This window comes from Labeo rohita, unplaced genomic scaffold, assembly GCF_022985175.1.
Source record: "Labeo rohita strain BAU-BD-2019 unplaced genomic scaffold, IGBB_LRoh.1.0 scaffold_298, whole genome shotgun sequence".
Lineage (NCBI taxonomy): Eukaryota > Metazoa > Chordata > Actinopteri > Cypriniformes > Cyprinidae > Labeo > Labeo rohita.
The window spans coordinates 5,001-25,033 of record NW_026129215.1 but is presented as its reverse complement, the minus strand read 5'-3'; the positions used below and the strand labels follow the sequence as shown (position 1 = coordinate 25,033).

Here is a 20,033-nt window from a genome sequence, read left to right as displayed (position 1 = left end):
ATGGATGACAGTTTCAGCGTCTTTGATGCTGATGAAGGGACACAGTTGGGCAATACGGCGTAAATGGAAGAATGCAGATTTAGTGACAAATTTAATGTGAGACTGAAAGGAAAGTGTGGAGTCGAGGATTACACCTAAATTTTTGACAGAAGTAGATGTTTTGATGTGAGAGCCAGCAATCTCACAGGTGAAACTGGTAGAGATGTTGCTGGTAAGTGCTGGGGTTCCAGTGAAAATTATCTCAGTTTTGTCCATATTGAGTTTCAGAAAATTTAAGTTAAGCCAATCTTTAATGTCCTTCACACAAGCAGAGATTTTGTCAATTTGGGCAGATAGAGTAGGTGTACAGATAGAATAAAGTTGAATGTCGTCTGCATAAAAGTGATAATTTAGACCATGACGTTGTAAAATCAGACCAAGTGGGATTATGTAAATTATGAATAACAGTGGGCCTAGAACAGATCCCTGAGGAACACCTCGCTTCAGGGGGACAGTGGGCGATCGAAAATCCTTAACAGAGATGTAGAATTGTCTACCTGAGAGATAGGAAGAAAACCAAGAGAGAGCAGTACCAGAAATACCCAGATCAGAGAGGCGAGAATTAAGTAAATCATGGGAGACAGTGTCGAAGGCAGAGCTGAGATCAAGTAGCAGTAATATAGACAAGGAGCCAGAATCACTAGAAAGCAGTAGATCATTCACTACCTTTACAAGTGCAGTTTCAGTACTATAGAGGGGGCGAAAACCAGATTGAAAAGGGTCAAAGAGATTATTATCAACTAGAAAAGACTGGAGTTGGGCAGCAACAGTACTTTCCAGTAATTTAGATATGAAAGGTAAATTAGAAATGGGACGATAATTAGACAGAACTGAGGGGTCGAGGTTGGGTTTCTTGAGAACTGGTTTAACTGCAGCAGTTTTTAGTGGCAGAGGAAGTGAAGCGGAGGTAAGAGATGCATTGATGAAATGAGAGATAGGTGCAGAGATGGCAGAGTGACAAAGTTTCAGGAGAGGAGTAGGAGCAGGATCAAGGTGACACGATGAAGAGTTGGATTTCAAGATTAACTTAGAGACAGATTCTGGGGTCATCAGGGAAAAACAAGACAAAGACTGACTGGAAAGATTTGATGGATGGCTGAGCTCTGTATCAGTAGAGAAACATTGGTGGACAGCATTAGTCTTTTCGAGCAAATAATCCAAAAAGGAGCAGCAAAAGTCAGTTGAGGCTAGGGCATCCTGAGGTGGGGGGCTATTAAGTTTATTTATTGTATTAAATAACGTTTTTGGCCTATTGCTTGATTTATTAATTGTGGCAGAGACAAAGTTAGAGCGAGCTGAAGTGAGAGCGGATTTATAAGACTTGAGATGATCAAGAAAAGCCAAATAATGAACAGTAAGACCGGTTCTCCTGTAAAGACGTTCAAGCCGTCTACCAGTAGCCTTAAGAATACGGAGCTCAGGGGTATACCAAGGAGAAGAGTGAGTAGCGGGGACATTTCTGGTCTTAATAGGAGCATGCTGCTGTAGGATTTCAGAAATTATAGAGTGGTAATTAGAAAGTATCACAGACGGAGAAGAAATATCAATGACATCAGAGAGGTTCGAAGAGACAATGGAAGTACAAAATGATACAGTATCAATAGCTTTCAGATTGCGGTATGAAATAACAGTCTTAAGGCATTTAGAATGCATAGGAAGATTGAGACTAAAGTCAAGAAGTTTATGGTCAGAAATACCGGTCTCAGAAGCAGAAATGGAAGTAATAACCCCCCAAGATGTACATATTAGATCAAGGGTATGACCACGAATATGGGTAGGAACGCAAACATGCTGTGTCAAATCAAAACATTCAAAAACAGACAGTAACTGAGTAGTGTTGGAGCAAACTATATCAACATGAATATTGAAGTCACCAAGCAGGAGAATAGGGAATGACAATGAGCAGGCAAGGGTTAACAGTTCACTGAGTTCAGAAAAAAAGCTGGAGAGGGCTTTAGGAGGACGGTAGAGCAAGATAATTGTGAGACAGTCAGCTTTCAATACCATATATTCAAACGAATTGGTGTTGTGAAAATCAAGTTGTTTCAGTCGAAGACTGTCCCGATAAATGACGGCAAGACCACCCCCTTTGCCACGCAGTCGAGGTCGAGCGAGATACTTATATCCATCAGGTGCAAGAAGATTTAACTGGAGAAAATCAGCCGGAGCTTGCCAGGTTTCAGTGAGAAGAAAAATGTCAAGCTTTTTGTCAGTGATAATTTCATTGAAATAAGGGGCTTTGTCCGATATTGACCGACAGTTCAGAAGTGCAAAATGACGATGTACAGAATAAAGATTAGCGGTGCGATGCTGGTTACCAGTGAGATAAATTAGAGAGCGATGATGAATAGTATGGTCAGCAGGCAGTTGTTTGGACGTGGACGATCTATGGTTAGTCCAGATGCACGAAAGGGCTTCGGGCTTGGAGAAAAAGGTACTCTTGAACACACGCCGTGAGCGGTGTAAATACCGTGGGCGCCGGAGAATCCCTAGACTCCGGCAGTGTTCATACGTCATAGAGTCAAGACGCGGGTGGCAGTTCAAGGCCCTTAACTGCGATGGTAAATATCCAATATCCATTACGGAAGTGAGGTGAAAAATGAGGCAGAAAAGAGAAGAAAAAAGAAGAAAGAAAAAAAGAAAAACTTTTGCCCGAGGCATTTTAGAGCAAGTGAGAGCCAGACACAGGCGAAGACTACGCTAGCCAGACCCTGAAACGCCACTTCACCAAAAAACAGCAGACTAGATGGGAGACAGCACCCCAAATAGCAAGCAGTAAACGAACAGCGCCACCGACCGAGAGAGCGGTGACTCACCCATCAGAAGAGCCGAACGTGGTGGAGACGCCAACAAGGCAGAGGGCTCGCAGCGGCCCGGCGGCAAACTCACAAACTTCACAGACTCACAGACAGCAAAAAAATTGATAATGACAGTCCGGTTTAATTCAAACAACAGCGGTGAAAAATGGAATAATCCAGACAGCCAAACTGAATGGCGAAGGGACATGCAGCAGAAACATACAAACAGTCCAGGTACGAAGCGGCAGCACAGACGCGCACAGCGTTCTCGTCCCGGAACCGGAAAAAGGTTGTGGTGTTTGTTTGTGGTGTTTGTTTGTGGTGTTTGTGATTGTCAGAGATCCAGTTTGTTGATCCAGCTCTAGTCTGTCTCTAAATCTCTCATCACACTGATCATCTGTACAGATCTCATTCTGATTTCAGCGATGAGAATGTCTTTAAAATACCATCTCATTGTATCATTTGTTTTTTTTTTTTTTTTTTACCAGGATTCAAAGTAACAGGATCCCCCTCCTTCACTGACATTTCCTTCACTTCATCTCGCTCATCAGCAGGAACACCTGAAACACAAACCAACAGCTGACTGTAGCTCTATTGGTTAAAGAAGTATCATAGAGAACTGTATGCGCTTCTCAGTCTGAAAAGCAATATTTGTCCACTTCTTATTCTGAACTTCAAATTCTACTTTCAAATCAAAAGTGACAAAATGTTAAATGACTCACCACCAACAGAAAAATTGAAAATCTTTTGGATGATTTTTTTCCTGATGATCTGTAGTTTATAATCTCCAGTATCTGTGGTTCTGACGTTCATGATGGTCAGAGATCCAGTCTGATAGTCCAGCTTCAGTCTGTCTCTGAATCTCTGATCACAGTGTTCATCTGTACAGATCTTACTCTGATCTCTAGTGATTTGTGCAATGTGAATGTCATTAAAATACTGATTCTGTCTTGGTTTGTTTTAACATTGTTGTGTAGAGTCACTGAATCTCCCTCCATCACTGACACTGACACTCCATCTGTTTCAACACCAGACAAACCTGAAGAAGAAATGAACATATGCCATTAAAAAATAAAACAAGAAAGTGAAACAAGAAACAACAAAATCAAACAAAAAAAGTGTTTTTGTTTTACAGATCATATAGTTTTTAGGTATAGAAATATGTCTGGATTCATAATATAACATGCAAACAAACGGTATAAAGATCATTTGACTCAGAACAAGACTTTTCATTCCATCGCACTACTTTTCCATTGTTTGCATGTAATTGCACTTGACGGGTGTCTTAAACCGTGACTCTCATGCCTTTTGTCATTTGCAGCCTCTCGCGAATGACAGATTTTTGAAAATGTAGCTTTTAAGTCAAAAGAGGTTCAACTTCTCACTAGCTATGAAATAATGGTGGGTTGTTGGACCAGATTAGAGACGCACAGACTCTGGTGATTTACATATGCTTAATTTCACTCTCTCTAAACCTGATTATTAACCGCATTAGTCTGCTATCAACTGCCCCAGCCTCTGTTGCTAAGTCTAACATAATACATAATTCAAATCGCAAAGGAAAATGTATTGACTGGCTTAATTATACTCACCCGTGACAGTAATGCTGAATCTCTTGATGCTGATGATGCTGTGGTGAGGATGTATGTGGCTGTTGTTCTGTGGTTTATAAACTCCAGTGTCTGTGGTGCTGATGTTTGTGATGGTCAGAGATCCAGTCTGCTGATGCATCTTTAGTCTGTTTCTAAATCTCTATTTACATTGTTCCTCTGTACAGAGCTTACTCTGATCTCCAGCGGTTTCAGCAATGAGATTGTCATTAAAAAACCATGTCATCGAATCATTTGGATTTTTTACTAGACCAGGATCTAAAGTGACAGATTCTCCCTCCATCGCTGACTTGGTATTTGTTTTATCCATTTCTGCACCTGACACAGCTGAAACAAACACCAACAGCTTATTTCAGGAATGTTTTTTTTTTTATTTTATTTATTTATTTATTTATTTTGGAAACTAAACAAGTATAGTCCAAAAACAGATGTGGAAAAAGCAGTTGGGGAAATAATATATATATATAAAGAGGAAAATTTGATTTATAGGCATATTTAACATGCATTGAAATGTTATGTGACTCACTAAGAACAGTAACATTAAAGATCTTTTGAATGATTCTTTTGCTGATTGTGTGAAGTTGGAAAACCCCAGCATCTGTTGTTCTGATGTTTGTGATGGTGAGATCACCTGTTTGATTGTTCAGCTTCAATCTGTCTCTAAATGTCTCTTTGCACTGTTCATCTGTACAGATCTTATTCTGATTTCCATGGATTTGAGCGATGCGGATGTCATTAAAATACCATGTCATTCTGTCTTGTTGGTTTGTTTGAACATTAGTGTGTAGAGTGACTGAATCTCCCTCCATCACTGATACTTCATTTTTATCATCATTACCATCATTGCCTGAAAAAGCAATGAACAAATGATTATAAATCACTTATGGAGGAGAGGGATAAGAATATACTACACTGTAAAAAAAAAAAAAATCCGTAAAAAAAACGGCAAAAGTACTGGCAGCTCATTACCTGGACTTTGTACCGTAAATTTACAGTCTGTTAACTTACAGTCTGCCACCGGTAAAAAACAGGACTTTTTCTGTTTTAATGGTGTATTTATATATATATATATATATATATATATATATATATATATATATATATATATATATATATATATATATATATATATATAAAGCAAATAAATCCAGCACAATATACAAATTGAACATGGTTTATTTTTACTTCATTTAAACATTCTTAAAAGTGCATTCAATGGCTTTTGTTTGCCTTAAGTGGGTTAGGACTAAACAACATCAAATACTCAATTCATTTAACAATGTGTCAACTCAGGCAAAATGCCTGTATTGTAAAAGACAGTTTAGCTTTAAACAGTAACAGACAGAATTTTCTGTCAAAAAGAAAACAAAAAGAAAACATGAGCATCCGTACAATACAGGTGTTGTACTAAAAAGTGGTCACAAAATTTAAACTTCAAACTGTAAAACAGTCAAGATTCAAAACTTTTTTTTTTCTTATAAGAGAAAACAATATTGTTTAGAGTTATAGTTCACACAAACATGTTAATTCAGTCAATTACTCAGCCTCATACCATTCCAAACCCATAAGACTTTCATTCATTTTTAGAACACAAATTAAAATTATTTTTAGTTAAATCTGGGTACTTTTTTGTCCCTCTGTTGATTGTCTATGCAACTACCATTTTCAAAGTCCAGAAAAGTATAAAGTATGTGACTCCAGTGGCTTGACAACAGAATTTTGAAGTTCACTGTAACAGAAATATCATTGAAGTGATGCAATTCATTATAGGGGATGTATTATTTCCCATTTAACTGCATGTTTAATGCAAGTGCCATTTTTTTCAATTTAAAAACTCATATGGATTTTCGAAATTATTCATGCAAGAGTCTTGGAGGAATGCATAGCCACTTGGTTGCCTTCATCTCAAACCACGTTCAGGATTTCTTCACAGGAAAATTCTAAAAGAAATGCATATGACAAAAAATTAAATGAATTAAACTGAACTACAGAGTAATACGCAGGTTGGAGTGGAAAAGTAGTCATACAGTATTTTAAGTTCATTAAATCAACTGCAATCCATAATACTTTCCAATTGTTTACACATTTCTTAACTTACATTTCCAATAGTGTCCATTTGCATCGGTCATATGAGCTTGTCAAATCAACTATGTCCTAAAATATACTTCATTATATTTAACTAAATAAATTTCTTTTCAATATTGAACACTAATGTTAAATAAAACAGAATACAAACCCACCTGGTTGCCTTCATCTCAACCCTCATTTAGGATTTCTTCACAGGAAACTCTAAAAGAAATGGACAATGATAAAAATGAAATGAACTATGTCCTAAAATATATTTCTAAAATATACTACTATGTCCTATAAAACATAATATACACTTTTTATAACATACGTGTTGCTTACTTCTGTATGAACTCCAGAGTAAGTGCCGCCTCCTCTGGGTATTTTGTAGCTCACAACCGCAACCGTTCTCGAACGACAGCAATCTTGAACTGCCCATCACCTTAAACAAAAAAGACATTACAAAATGACCATATACATAATGACAAGCATCTTTGAACACATTTAAAGGCGTGTTCAGCAAACAACTTCACATTGTTGTAAAAGTCAACAGAATAAATGACTCAAAGACTTAATTTCTTTTCAATATTGAACACTAATGTTAAATAAAGCAGAATACAATCCCACCTGGTTGCCTTCATCTCAACCCTCATTTAGGATTTCTTCACAAGAAAACTCTAAAAGAAATGGACAATGATAAAAATGAAATGAATGAAATTGAACTACAGAGTAATATGCAGGTTGAAGATGGAAAATCAATCATACAGTATTTTAAGTTCATTAAATCAACTGCAATCCATAATACTTTCCAACTGTTTACACATTGTTTAACTTACATTTCCAATAGTCTCCATTTACATCTGTCATACGAGCTTGTCAGATCATCGGTGTCTTAAAATATACTTTATTACTCTCAATTAAATAAACAAATACACATTTCATAACATACGTGTTGCTTACTTCTGTATGAATTCCAATGTAAGTGCCGCCTGGGTATTTGTAGCTCGCAACAGCAACAGTGGTCATTAACTTCTTGAACGACAGCAATCTTGAACTGCCCATCACCTTAAACACAAAACACATTACAAAATGACCATATACATAATGACAAGCAGTTTGAACATACCTTATGCACACCAGGGTAATAACATGCAAAAGTAATCAATCCAATCATTTTGGTAACGTTAGCACGTTGTCTGTGACATGGCTTCCGACGCATCAGACAGCAAAGAACTTCACATTGTTGTGAAAGTCAACAGAATAAATGACTCAATAACTATTTTCTTTCTGATACTTAACACTAATGTTAAATAAAACTGTTAATAAAACAGAATACAAACCCATGATAAGAATGCAGGTATGCTTGAGATTCACAGTACAGCGGCAATCACGTTCTGTCATTAAAAAGAAAACGAAAGAAACACAACGGTCATTTTGACATGTCGTGTGCATTTGTCCATTAGAGTGATAAAGATAACTCGAGGAGGTCACACTTGGCTCGCACCACGCTGCACCGCTTCTCCTCAGCCAGGAAACTCCTTCACTGCCGTGCCTTGGTTCTCCTGTCGCTGCTGAGCTGCCCTTCCGTGGTCCTCACACTGATAACCCGTCACTCGGCCGTTCTGTGGTTCAGTTGTATCGGATCTGCGTACCATGGCGCTAGATCCCGGACGAGCCCCCAAAAATCTGTAGCACGCCCACTGTCCAGTGGGCAGTACTGCAGTGAAATCTATGTGACAGAAATAATGAGACGGTCAAAGTTGTGTTGTTTTTCGAAGCTGAGCCGGTCTAGTAATGACTTTATTACAATCATTTAACCACAATGTCTTGTAACTTCACTAATATCCCCATACAGCAATAATGATTCTTGAAGTCTTGATTCAGCAAAATCAATAAACAGTGTTTTCTGCATAACCAAACCCTTGTCTTGGCTCTTTCTTTATGCTTTCACTTTTTATTCAGTACATCCATAAAACATATTAGTGGAATCTAATTAATACTTATTCCACATAAACTGATATAACCATTAGACTGTTTCTGTAAGCTTCATATAAATTAAGCATTTGACCAAACGTCCATATAAACATTAAATGTATTAATCGAAGTATAATTCGTTTGAACTGAGCTAGCTCTCCGTAATACAAAAATAAACAACTACATTTGATGAGTTTTACAAATATTTGTAACCAATACTGTATTCATACAAAACGAAATAATTAGTAATATCCCTTTTGTAAACTTTAATACAAAAAAACGTAACAGTAGTATGGGATTTCAGCGTGCTGAAGCATTTTTGTTACCTTAAAATTAATATATAACACACCCGGACCGTTAATGGCCGTTATGATGAGCGTATACAATCTCCGCTATTAATTAACTCTTAAACCGCACTTTAACTCAGGTAACTGCTAGAAACACTTTAGTAACATATTCTCTTGACAATGTATGAACTTTTTGACAGAATTTACCCACCTATGTGACAGAAATAATGAGATGGTCAAAGTTGCGTTGTTTTTCAAAGCTGAGCCGCTCTAGTAATGACAGTCTCTTCCTTGCGGCTTTCCGTTACCATAGTAACCCTGGACCACGCAACACCATACCGTCCACTCAGGATATTTCATGTCATACAGCATTAGTTGTAACAATCATAAAGACAATTGTCAATAAATATGAGCACATAGTACATGCATAAAGACCTATATAATAAATTGTAAGGAATAAATATACAGATATATATATATATATATATATATATATATATATATACTGTATATATAGCTGTTTAAATAGCTTATAAATGCCCGTGCACATTTTCCTTTTACTTTCAATTTCACTAGCGCAATTCGGTCAATTGCTTATCCGTACAACAAGAAACTTACATAAAACATAGGCGTGTTATTAAATAGCAAATACGCATAACCTTTACTCAGTTTATTATATGCAAGTGTGAACTTGCAAAATGAAGTTATTGTCTATCAAAAAAAAAAAAAAAAAAGTCACAATCGCCTGAATGAGTCATCAGGAATTCTAATCTTATTCTGTTACAGCTATAGGTTACAAAGTAACACATTTGCATAATGCCTGCCCACGTTCTACGTCACAACTAATATGCCTGTCCACAGAGTAAAATTTTCATGTGGTTTATGTCGAGAAGATGCTGTATCCTGTGCTGTGAGTAAATTTGTTTTATATTCACTTCCAAAAAATGAGTCTACAAATATTGTATTTTCTAGCAATCATTCAAAATATGTAGTTGCGTATGTTATGCTGTGTAACAACCCTGCACATGCCTGCACAAACAGTTCTGTAGTTCTGTTGTTAAGCTGTGGACCCACTGTAGTCTAAAAAAATGTGATTGATGCAGTCTTTCTTATTAGTTGAAGTAATGATAAAGGATGGCACACGAAGCGGCTTTCACACGGAATGCAGAAATGCGAGGATGGCTTGTTTCTGCGTCAACCAAAGCACACATGCAGCGGAGCACACCACTGGTGCACAACCCACGAACACCATGCTCAAAGTTCAAATTAGTTGAACTTTTGCCGTAGCGCTCTGAAGGGCTGCACTGAACCCAGCGGCCAGCAAAGTGCTTTCTGCGTTCTGTGAAAGCCGCTTAATGCATCATACAATGTTGAAGTTTACAACATAGAGGTTTGCCCGGTTCGCTTATATAAGCAAATTGCGAGCACTTTCCATGGTAGTCCTTGCTGAACTGTTGATCAGCCACTTCAACCGTTTCATCATCAGACTCTGGTTTGAATTGGTAAGGTAAAATTGATGCCAACTTTACTATGTATTGACAAGTCTCCAGGGCTGTCATTCAGTTATGGCAATGGGCGTTTCGTTCTCCGACACGTGCTGTACATGGTAAACCAATCATAAAGGACTGCGCCATCTGACCAATCAGAGCAGTGAGGGCTCGAAGAAAGGAGGGGTTTAGAGAGACTGATTCTTCAAACTAATTCGCACAAGTCATTTACGAATCAGTTAGAAATCAGGTAAAATAAATCTATTTTTGGAGAAAACTAAAGTGTTTTTTGACGTTGCATACATGTAAACCTGTTTTAGGGAGACTCATAAAACAATATTAGCAACCTTTAAAATGGCATAATAGAAGCAGCTGTTTCTTTTTTTCAACAAATGTGCAAAACATATGAAGTGGTCAAAGAATTATATCTGACCCAATCCCTTTCTTTCAGCGTACTGCCATCCAGTTTTCCACACCCATGACTCACTAATTTACACACCCCATTATTATCTAAGATATGCAGGTCTTTCTTTCTTCATTCGTAAAGAAATTATGTTTTTTGAGGAAAACATTTCAGGAACATTTCTCCATATAGTGGACTTATATATGGTGCCTGCGAGTTTGAACTTCCAAAATGCAGTTTAAATGCAGAAGATGTGGTTCTCATGACTGTACCAAACTGCAATTAGCAACACAATGAGAAAAACAATGCATGCTTGACCAGATCTTGTGACATCACATCCTGTTTTTAGTTTGCTTTGACGTCTTTTGTCCATGCTGCATTCATATTTCTGTCGAACTATACCAGAGTTAATTTTGAAGCAGACAGAGACCCTCTGGAATTCTGGCTGAGGTTGGCTGGTGTAACAAAGGCCAGCTAGTAAAGAGCTGCACAAGTAAAACATCACTGGCCTCAAGCACTAGCTTTTGATGCTAGAGGCTGTGGCCTCTAAAAGGGTGAAAAAGGGTTACACTTGTTTGGTGTGCACCAGCATACTTATTTAAAAGAACCTCAGTAGCAGAGCTTTTTTAATCAAACCAAATCTGCCGAGTATAGTTTAAAGGGGTCACATGAGACTTTTTCTTGTTTTCCTTTTTCTTTAGTTTGTAATGTGTTTGCAGTACAACCCAAAAGTTAGCTTGCATACAATGCATTTTACGGATTAACTGTTTGTAGTTACTTTAAGGCCCCAATATACTTCAAACAAAATCACAGAACGAACTGATGCAATATAATTTTGAAAAAAAAAATCTGGCCAAAACAAAGTTCATTCTGGGAGTTTGAAACGACTTGCCAAAGCAAACTTTCTGGAAAAGTTTGTTCCGCTAAAAGTTTGTGACGATTACATCATAGGGGGTGTGTGCTAAAGCTCCACCTTCTTTCACGCGGAACTCTTCTCTGGGCTCATTTTGTCTGTCCTTGAAGTTTTCTTCATTTTTGTTGCATGTATATTGTTAATGAGAGGAAAGTGAACAGCACATATTCATTTAAACGTTGCTTTAATCAGAATAGGCGACGTTGGGATGTTCGCTTACAGTATACCAATTATTTTGTTTTGAGTATACTGGGGCCTTTAGAAGTCCTGGAAGCTGAAGCTTGGATTGTGGTAAGGGACATTATATTTCCAAAACATGCTTGAACTGTCTGGCCAATCACAGCGCACTGGGTTTGTTGGTCAATCAGAATATTCTGGGCTTTTCAAAAGGAGGGGGGTTGGGTTTTCAGACAGACTGGGAAAGTTACTTTCAAAATAGTTTATTGTCCAGCATCAGTGTGTACTTCCCATGCACTTACTCCCAATCTCTCTCAGCTGTCACAGGAGAGCTGTGAAAACAAAGTTACTTGAAAAAAAAACAAACAAAAAACTTGAAGTTACTTGAAGAAATGTATATGATTGTATCTAATATGATTACTGGGCCTGGTTATCTGTCCTTTTTCATAAATTATGCTGCTATCTTTCCATTATTTGATACTTTAAATATATTTCAGGCAATCTGTAAGTGCTGCTGCAATGTTCTTTTTCTGTCTGCTTGATACTAACAGTCTCTCTTTAAAAGCAGAAGATTTTTTTTTAATTAAAATATCCAAAAACCGCTAAAACAGTGTTATATATTTTGCTGACTTGTCATTATCCCAAATGTTTCAAATGTTTAAATCCAGAGAAATAAGCAATATTAACCTGTGTAATAAGCTGTGTCATTGCATCACCAGCCAATGACATCATGCAGCCTCAATTTTCCGGTTTTATTTTTTAGAAAACACGGAAACACCAAAGACACTTCAATATGTTATGCAATTTTATTAGACAGGTGATGAACACACAGAGTAGCATTATTAGAGAACTTTCAACACACTGAAATGTATCTGGTATGATAAAACAGTGCTGCTTTTCCTACATACAGTATGCATGACTGAAAAAAAGTGGAAGTGATCGACTGTAGCATAATTAAAGCTCCACTGCTTTCGAGCCATGTATCACACTTGTCCTTCATTAGTGATCGCTCTTGCATCCTTATTTTGCTTTCATGACTTTTAGCCCTACCCATCTAGATGTAGATAACAACTCCCATGATTCCACACTCTATCATGGCCTCATCAAACTACACCTTTGGTTCTTTGTTTGTTTTGAATATGCGCCCCCTAGCGGCGAAAACGTACATATTGTACCTTTAATACTAGCAGTTTATAAAACCATATAAACTACATCTTTATCAGGAAGAGCTACAGTACTTATATCAGACAGAAAGTTTCTGTTTGTCTGTCAAAAAGGAAATATAATATTTTTTCCTTCTTAATTACATTGGTCTACCATTTTAATTACCTTGTCGGCTTTACAACTTTGCAGTACACTTTTAAACATGTTAATCAGAACACAATCTATGACATCTACACACTCTTAAAACATCATTTACCAGCAACACATTCTATACTAACAAAGAATTAAAGTGAATGCCCGAAAAAGGGGAGAAGATTCAGCGCATTTACACTCGACGATGTTCCCCACGGCAAACTTTGTGTACTGGAGAAACACCGCGAGTTCTCCCCCTAGTGTTCAACAAGGCCTGACTGATAGATTGCACACCTTATTGTGCCAAACTAATTGATCACAGATTAACCAAAATTATTTAAATAACTTATCTGAATTTTTTCTAACATTTTTAAATAGTTTTAAAATATCCTGATTATATATTTTACAGATTTATAACATTTTCGATACAAATAGTTTAATATAACCAAGCATAAATATCTCACTCTGTTACTAAGTTACATTTTAAAATACTCGTAATCAGACTATTTACTTTTTTTGTTTGATTACATGATTACATATTATTCACACAAAAGCAATAAATGATTCATCATGTATTGATTTTCTCTAATTCCTTTTTTATCTTTTACATTTTTTACACTCTTCAGTGTCTAAAATAGTCTTCACAGCTTATACACAACACAAAGTCTAGTTTTAAAAATCATTTCATTTACACATAAACTAGTCATGAGTCAGGTGGCAACACAACATTTGATTATTGGATTTACAACAATCATTTCAGGTTTAAGAAGTGTTTCAACACTGCAAATGAAAATTCTATTATTTCTTATTTGCACCTGAAACTTTTTGAAACCTACCTAATTTTTCACTTTGAACATTGTAACTTTGCAGATGTTGTTTATGCTCATACAGCAACATTACACACTAACTAAAGTTAAAGAGTGAAATTATAATCAATGATCCATATAACTCTGAGATTTTAAAATAAATATTTTAATTATTAAGTATAACATTTGTATGTTCATGGTTCTCTGACATGGTCATATGTATTGGTATGCAGGTAAACATAAAATATTTCTTCCTTTTAGTAAATTAACTATTTTAATTGTTATTTTAAAATGATTTAATTTAATTAATTGATTTTTTTTTTTTTATTTTAATTTATTTAATTTAATTTAAATTTCATATGATTAAATTACTTATTAGCTTTTATTAAAAAAACCCTGTGCAGTTCCTTTACGAACCCCCGTTTGGGAAACCTTAATGTAGCATAATATTTAATTCTTGTTCTTTGTATTTTTACATCATTATGGTAGAAAATTATCCTGTTTAAATCAAAGTAATAAACCAGTTGGGTCAAATGTAATCTAAAAGTAATTTTATTATATTAACTAAAATGTATTAAAAAAAATGTAAGAAAAAAAAAAAAACAAATAATTTTGCTAAAGAATACCATTATTCCAGCTGGGATCATGTAGAGCCCTCATTGAAACTGTGCTTTTAACCTTCAATCCGCTGGCCACCATAAATTCAACTTTATGGAGAAAAATCCTGGAAAAATCCAATTTATCAGGAAATTTTCATTCTGGAAGTGGACTCACCCTTTAATCTATAGGTTTTAATGTAAGCGAAGATACTTGAATACTATGATCTAATACAAGGAAATATTAAATAATAGCCCTATAACCTCATTTACAGTATTAAATAAGTATAAAATTACAGTACACTACAAAACAAACAATACATAAATTGATGGATTGATTGATTGATGCCAACACACAACACACATCTGAGTGTAGTGGATGTCCCTCATTTGTCCTTTGACTCCCCTGACTGAGAATCTGATGTTTTTCCAGTGTTCTCCAAACTGATTTTTTCCCCACCTTTCCCCTGGGAAAAAATAAATAAATAACTAAATAAATAAAAAACAGATTCACAGATGGTAAAACAAATGATTGTTGAAATGATTTGAAATATGTGACCAGCAATAAACTGTTTGCAGACATCCCGATGCCATTGAGAGCTGCATTTAGATGAAAATGTAAATAAGTGCTGTGAACTTTCCTCTCAATAGCAAAATAAGCAAACAACAAAAATAACAGTGCTAAGAAAACAGCAGTTAAGAAAGCATCTTATCATAGTGATGTGGATATGTTTGCACGAGCAGCAAATTGGCACTCTATATAACCATTTAACACTTTATACAATACAGATTTAAAGGAAGCAGCTTTATACTTTTAAACACCGAAAACAGTGTTGGTGTTGCTTTCATTTAGATTAACATCTTCTGTTTCTATAAATCAGCTCTCCAGATTATTCATGTTTTTACTTACTCTTATCTCAAAACACAAACATAATAAATGAACTGGAGAAGATTACCCATCTGCTGTGTAATCGCAACAGAACATTGGTAGTTTAAAGCAAGCAAAAAAAAAAAAAAAAAAAAAAACAACAACAAAAAAAAAAAAACAACTTTATAAAATGTCATCACACCACATAGTTCTTCAATTTCGCTTAAAGTATATTGAGACATTAACAGTTCTCAAAGAAAAAATGTCATATAGCACATGCATATTATTGCTTTTTTTGATTGGTTTTGATTGCCTCTATAATTGTCATAAGTCGACATTTGAATAAAAGCATTTGCTAAATGATTAAATGTAAATGTAAGTCAATCGGTTGTAAATTCATAGATTTTTACAGACAAATTGTATTCACATAATATTTCACCTGACCCACATCAATGGGGGTTTCCCGTTTTCTGTTTGAACAATAACAACAACATGTTACTTTGGTCAATTAGAATAAAAATACATACTTTAACATATTTTTAAACATATTGCAGCTTGATAAATCAGCTGTATGCAATACTTGCTTTGTTTACATCTCCTGCAGCAACAGCACATCACACCAGCAGCTGCAACCAGCAGAACAGCAGCACCAGTAACACCAGCACTTATTACTGCTGTAGACAAATCTGACTCTGGAACAGCTAAAGCCAGACAGTCAATATTACTGGAGATGGACTGATAAACATTGATTTATTTGATAAAGGTGCCATCTGTTGGGTCTGTAAGGAACAGCAGCTAAAATAGCAAAAAGAAACAGCAGTGTTCACAGGACAACTGATTAATATGATTTTTTTTTTTTTTTTCTCTAAAACAAAACTTCAAAAAAAGTTTAAAATTCCTAAGGTGACAAAAAACCAATGTGACAACTGTCATTTTGATGTACATATGAAGATGACAGATTTGATCTGAGTTTGGCTATAGTATGAAAGCTTATCCATTTTCTGTTCAAATGTGCAACTGAAAAAGCACAAAATGATTAAAATGATACTCACCAGTGACTGTAACGTTGAACTGCTTAATGCCTTTGCTCATCTGTACTTTATAAATGCCAGAGTCTGTGGTTGTGATGTTTGTGATGGTCAGAGATCCAGTCTGATGATCCAGCTTCAGTCTGTCTCTGAATCTCTCAGTATCTTCATTACTCTGAACATCTGAACAGATTTTGCTGAGATTTTTAGTGATTTGACCGATGCGAGTGTCATTGAAATACCACCTAATTCTGTCTTGTTGGTTTATTTTAACACCAGTGTGTAGAGTGACTGAATCTCCCTCCATCACTGACACTTCATCTGTATCAACACCAGATGCACCTGAAGAAAAAATGAATCACAATGTTTATTGCCCATTTCTTCCAAATGAATGCAGATTTTATTCTGCTCTGTTCCTCTGCATTAATGGTGACACAATTTGAAATGTGAAACATTTTGCTTACAATAATACACAAATGAACCAGTTCAAAAGTTTACATGCCCTGGATTAATAATACTAAATTATATTTATTATTATTATTAATAATAATAATAATAATAATAATCTAAATTATATTTGCATATTTGAACCATTTCCAGCAGTGACTGTACAAATTTGAGCTTCATACTGAAGACAGTTGAAGGGCTCACAGACATACAGTGCACAAGGTCAACAACAACAAAACCTTAACACAGACTGCACATAGAATTAAATAGTACAATGAGAATCAAACAATACACAAAGAAAAGGGTGTGTGATATTGACAATTTTTTTTTTTTTTTGTCAATAATGATAAGTAATATTTTGCTGAATGTGCTTTTGTGCTGTTTAAAGGGGTCATCGGATGCTAACTTCACTTTTTCATGTTGTTTGAACATTAATGTGTGTTGGCAGTGTATGTACAAATCTACCCTATAATGATAAAAATCCATGCAGTGGTTTTTAATTAATCAGTAAAAATAATATCCCCTTTTTCAAATCGAGCCATTCTCAGATGCCTGTCGTTGTGGCGTCACACCGACAGATGCTGCTCCCACAATAGTTGATTGACATGAGCGATTTACCTCAGATCAGCTGTCACAGTCTTTCTGTCTTTGTTTCAGTGCCGGAGCAGGGATGTAAGTCAGACAAGAATATCTCCGATTGAGCAATTGAGGTGTTGTGTTGCTGGATGTAATAATGAACACAGTGTTTGTCATTTACTCCCGACATCTGAGCCGCTGAAGATGCAGTAGATTATGTTTGTTTGTGAAGGGACCCAGCTGGCATTTTAACGTGGAATCAGCGTTGAATCAACGTCAGGTGTCAGTGTTGGATAACCGTTGGATTTTGGTCATGGTTGTAAAAATAATGTTGATTTGACGTACAACTCAAATTTTATTTATATTTCTATGTTGAATCCATAGTTAGTTAACAACACCATTTCAACCATTTGGTATTCAACGTTGTTTTGACGTTGAATGAATGTTTTTTCATAAACTGACATTATTTCAACCACATTTAAACGTTTAAGGTCGGTCGAATGCCAGCTGGGCGAATGCGCCTCCCGATTTACAAATATCCGTCTATGTTCACGCAAATCATTCGTGATCCAGCTTCACTTACAGCAGAAGTCAGTATAAGGGTTTTTATGAATCTTTGCGATTGCCTTTCCTTATAACGTGATGGTTAGGAAGTTTAGCGTCTAAACCCGGCTAAATGCGGCTAATGTAAACAACACCCGTCTTTTCTACAGAAAGTAGAGAGGGGCGGGGTGAGCAGAGCTCATTTGCATTTAAAGGAACAACCCCTTAGAATGAGATGATTTTTTGCAGAGCTGATTTTGGCAAGGTAAAAAGGGTGTTTTTTTTACAAAACCATTGAGAATTTTTAATCAAAGTATATTAGAGACTTTTCATTAAGACCCTAAAGAATCATATCAACTTGTGGAAAATGGGCATCCCATGACCCCTTTAAGGCTTGTAATAAATAAATATGACATTAAAACCGCCAGTAGATGGCGGAAATTGTCTGTTTTAATAAATGATTCATTGAATCCTTCAATCAAACGATTCGTTCAAAATGACTGATTCAGTTGGAATCAAAGCAAATTAACTGTTTTATTGAATGGATTACTGAATAAGTGCTTCGTTCAAAAGCACATTAATTCAGAAAAGATACAAGGCAGTGTTGCATTGCTCTGGCTTTGAATTATTTCATTTGTAAGACTACCCCGTTGAAACAACAGCATGCTGGTAGGTAGGTTTTGATGCTGGGATGCCAGCAATGGACCAGCATAAACCAGCAAAGGACTAGCATAAACCATAAGGACCAGCTTAAACCAGCATCAAAACCTACCTAACCAGCATCCCAGCATCAAAACATACCCACCAGCATATATATTGTGTAAGTTATTTGCGTAACTTCTTGACTGTTGAAATTTAGCATTTGCGATGACACAAACGTGCTGATTCTTGTTTAAGATAAACAATAAAAACTCACACATGATTTTTTTTTTTTCTTTCATTATTCGAATTATAGAAGCATTAACTGCATTCTAAGAGGTTTCCTCATGCAATGCATGCTCTTGGACTCTCAGTACTCTCAATACACAATACCTTTTTTTTTTTTTTTGCAAAGTCATTGGCATGATAATGTCAGCTAGCTTGAATTAGAACTGGGTGGTCGTTTCTGAATGAGACGCATCCCTCTCTCTCCCTAGTTTCGCCCCTCAGCACAGTCACACATTGTACAGCACATCAGAGGAATGTTTTTACACTCTAATCAATGACATGTCATACGTTACTATGCTGTCTTCTTTTCTAAGCACGTCATAAGTTTGTAGTTTATAACATTTCGCGCGAAAAATGATGCTCGAGCTTGCATGCCGCTCCTTAATAACCCCCCAAATCCCCCCCATCCCCCTCCCCCCCAATTCGAGCCCTGAGGTCAATTCAATTTTGAAAAGAGGATAGCACTATTTGTGAAGGTTTGTTAAAATGATAATGATGATGATGATGATGATGATGATAGAGAGATACAAGCCTAAACGTCTTACCATAGTCCAGTAAACACCAGAACAGTGCGGGGGAAATAAATAGAAGTTTCATCTTGTAGGATGTTCCCCTTCCGTTCGGATGTGAACCCGAAGCCGTTGTGTGTCTCCAATGGAAAGTGAAACTGGAGCTGGTTGAAAAACACACTGCAGTAGTAATAAATTCAAACATTCATTTTTGGCAGACATAAATAAGAGAGTAAGAGACCAGCGTATAACTTGATTATTAAGCCAGTAATATTTTCTTGATTTCTTGACTTGATTTGGACCTAAACCTTTCTCCAGGAAGACGAATATGATTCTGAAATTGCCGTAGTCATAGTAACAGGGCATCACACTAATTTCAAACGCGGCTGGCTTTACTTTGTTTTTCTGAACTGCGTCTGGCTTGACCGGAGTGAGCCACCGCCCAACTTTACCACAGCCCTGCTGCGTGAAGCAAAAGGCTGAGCCCACCGCAGACGATTGACAAGCGACGAGCCATCGCTGAGGAGAGCGACAGAGGGGGGGAGGTTTAAAAATACACTCCCGTGTCTCCCTCCACTCTGCACCATTCCTCACTATCTCGCCTCTGCTTTCTCCTGGCAGCCCGTCAGCTCACACACACACACACACACACACACACACACACACACACACACACACACAC

General features: G+C 36.4%; 1 long non-coding RNA gene and 1 pseudogene across 2 annotated transcripts; both read right to left on the bottom strand.

Annotated features, from left to right (window-relative positions):
- Nucleotides 1-3,298: 3,298 nt before the first annotated feature.
- Nucleotides 3,299-19,932, bottom strand: LOC127160153 (uncharacterized; annotated as a pseudogene).
- LOC127160154 (uncharacterized) lies at nucleotides 5,627-13,102 on the bottom strand. Of its 2 annotated transcripts, none has more exons than XR_007826658.1 (7): nucleotides 8,008-13,102; nucleotides 7,855-7,908; nucleotides 7,475-7,579; nucleotides 7,142-7,191; nucleotides 6,857-6,956; nucleotides 6,688-6,736; nucleotides 5,627-6,387 (listed from the first exon to the last, which is right to left on the bottom strand). It is a non-coding gene; the product is annotated as an uncharacterized LOC127160154 (long non-coding RNA). The 2 variants fall into 2 exon arrangements; XR_007826657.1 differs by having other exon boundaries at nucleotides 8,019-13,102.
- Nucleotides 19,933-20,033: the final 101 nt, after the last annotated feature.